Source organism: Hypanus sabinus, unplaced genomic scaffold (genome assembly GCF_030144855.1).
Source record: "Hypanus sabinus isolate sHypSab1 unplaced genomic scaffold, sHypSab1.hap1 scaffold_105, whole genome shotgun sequence".
Classification (NCBI taxonomy): domain Eukaryota; kingdom Metazoa; phylum Chordata; class Chondrichthyes; order Myliobatiformes; family Dasyatidae; genus Hypanus; species Hypanus sabinus.
This window is the reverse complement of record NW_026779103.1, coordinates 838,275-841,209: the sequence shown is the minus strand read 5'-3', so window position 1 is coordinate 841,209 and position 2,935 is coordinate 838,275. Positions and strand designations below refer to the sequence as shown.

The window sequence follows — 2,935 nt, the reverse complement described above, 5'->3', positions numbered from 1 at the left end:
TGCACATAGATTTGTGCGCCTCAGCTGGTTTAGGGGTGTACACGGATTTTGTGGCGTCGGTCTATCCTATGAGCTTACATAGGAATTATCGAACTGTAGTCTGCTGCTAGAAAGGCGAATGTTAATGACATTTACACCTGAATGCTCATGTCTGTGAACTTGAACACGAACTGAAAAGTTGAGTCTCAAGTACATCCCAAACACTGGAGCCCAAACAATGTTCCTGCCCAAGATCGAACTGGGGACCTTTCGCGTGCGAAGCGAACGTGATAACCACTACACCACAGAAACGGGGCAAAGCGTTCATTGCTCAGCGCTGTTGAACAATGACCAGAGGCACCCCCTCCCCACAGCAATAAGAACAAAACATTGCCCACCGTTCCTCTCAGCTTTCAGTAACAAGTATTAAATTTGTATGACGTATGCAGTGACATGCATTGACAACTTCCTGTGAAGGTACGACATGCAACAGGTAACTGTACTGTGTTGCATACATAAAGCAAGCAATTAAAACCTCTTCCTCTAGCTTCCATCAGTCTCCACAGATTGGCGATCCGGCCCAGCTGTTAAATTCCACAGTGCCTTTAAGATTTCTGACCCTGTCTCCTCGTCCGTTCTCTTCACCTCAGATTACGAGTTAATTGAAGCAAGTGAGTGAACCATGTGCCGATACATTTATAAAGAACAGGACGCGTTACAAGCCAGGGTTACTTGTGAGATGATGCCGGCTGTACAGTAACGAATCACGGCCAATCGTCCCACCGAGTCCGCACTGACACCAGACACACCTTCACACTGATATTCCCTTAATAATCATGTTCCAATCTGATCCATCGTGTCGCAACCAGACCAGGACATCAACGAACAATTAATTGAACTGTTGTGAAAGAAAATTATATTGGTAACAACAACCTTCAGGAACGGAGAGGGAAGTCGATCATATCTGAGGTCGCAAATGGAGGGATCGCATTCCGTCAGAAGCTTCTTAGCTTTGCAAACGGAAGCTCAGCATGTCAATGGAATCTGGGAAGGTGCTGTCTCTTTAACAGAGGATTGCTGAGCACGTGAGATGTGAGAATTAATTTATAATTCTGTTCAGAAAGAATGTTGATTCATCTTGAGAGAGAGGAAGAGATATATACCATTTACGGCCGTTGACGCTCGATTAATATCTCTTTTGTTCGCGTTTGCTTGAAACAATTGGCTGATAAAAGTAAACCGATAAGCCGAGTTAGGGAACTGGAGCTGGAGCTGGATGAACTTCGGATCATTCGGGAGGCAGAGGCATAAATAAACAGGAGTGACAGGGAGCTAGTCAATCCTAAGAGTCAGGAGACAGGTAGCTAGTCAATCCTAAGAGTCAGGAGACAGGTAGCTGGGTAACTGTCAGGAGAGGGAAGGGGAATAGACAAAATGTGCAGAACACACCTATGGTCGTTCCCATAAATTATAAGAATGCCGTTTTGGATATCCTTGGTGGGGATGACCTACCAGGGAAAAGTTGCAGTGGCTGCGTCTCTGGCACCGAGAAAGGATCACCAGTTCAGAAGGGAAGGAGGGAAAAGAGGAGAGCAGTAGTGATAGGGATTCAATAGTTAGGGGGGCAAATACGAGGTTCTGTGGAAGAGATCGAGAATACCAGATGGACTGGTGCCAGGGTCCGCGACATCTCAGATCGAGTTCTCAGTATTCTTAAGAGGGAAGGTTTTTAGCCAAATGCCGTGGTCCATGGATGGACCAAGGAAGTGTAGAAGAAGGAGGAGGTCCTGCAAAGATAATTTAGGGAGTTAGGTGCAAAGTTGAAGGACAGGACTACAAGAGGGTGTGTGTGTGTGTGTGTGTGTGTGTGTGTGTGTGTGTGTGTGTGTGTGTGTGTGTGTGTGTGTGTGTGTGTGTTCTTTCCATTGGTCGCAGCATTGGAGATAATTACTCAGGGGTGGAGATTCTTAAGCGGGGTTGGAGATTCTAAATCAGGGATGGGTATTCTTAACCAGGATGGCTTAATCAGATGCGAGTAACGGACATAGGCATGACCACAGAAGCAAGTTGAGCCAGTTGAGCCAGTGTAAGAAAAAAAGACATCGCAGTTTGTTCCCAGTTGTTGCAAGTCGGTCAAGTAGATGAGGAGAAGTTGTTTGAATGTCAGAACAGAAGGCCGCAGCCAGGGGATATCGTTCGAAGGTCAGTAATATGAGCTTTCGCAGACCACGTAGGATCAACCACGTGATCCGTACGCACGTATTCCGGAGGCCGAGCACCCAAACTCGGTTGTTTTTTTTTTGTGCTAACGTAGAAGAGACATCACAGTGAACAATGAAAGTGCCGAGTGGTAACTAAATCGCTGCGTCAAATCCCTGCATCAGAAGAAGTCAACACCTTTCGTTGAAGTACGATAATACTCCCACTTGCATTAACCTTTGACTTACTATTAGATACACCATATATGGAGAAACAGTTAACCACAACCAAACACCTCTGTTTCCAGAAGCGAATGATAGATTGCCCGCTGAAATGTTTCATGTTCGGGAACTTCCCGGTGAAACACTTCTGCATCGGTTCCTCTGTAATCACACCCAAACGTCACTTCTGCATCGGTTCCTCTGTAATCACACCCAAACGTCACTTCTGCATCGGTTCCTCTGTAATCACACCCAAACGTCACTTCTGCATCGGTTCCTCTGTAATCACACCCAAACGTCACTTCTGCATCGGTTCCTCTGTAATCACACCCAAACGTCACTTCTGCATCGGTTCCTCTGTAATCACACCTAAACGTCACGATGCTCTAAATAGAATTATATTCCCGTAAGTGAAGGCCGGTTTTCGGAATGTATAGTGCAACACACTATCCATCCTTCATTCATGTTTAAAATACAATTTCCTTGCCTTTCTCTATATGAGCACCAGAGAACCCCGTCAGGCTTTGCCAATTTCC

General features: G+C 45.8%; 1 non-coding gene across 1 annotated transcript; it reads right to left on the bottom strand.

Annotated features, from left to right (window-relative positions):
• Positions 1-218: 218 nt before the first annotated feature.
• trnaa-cgc (transfer RNA alanine (anticodon CGC)) lies at positions 219-291 on the bottom strand. Its single transcript has one exon. It is a non-coding gene; the product is annotated as a tRNA-Ala (tRNA).
• Positions 292-2,935: the final 2,644 nt, after the last annotated feature.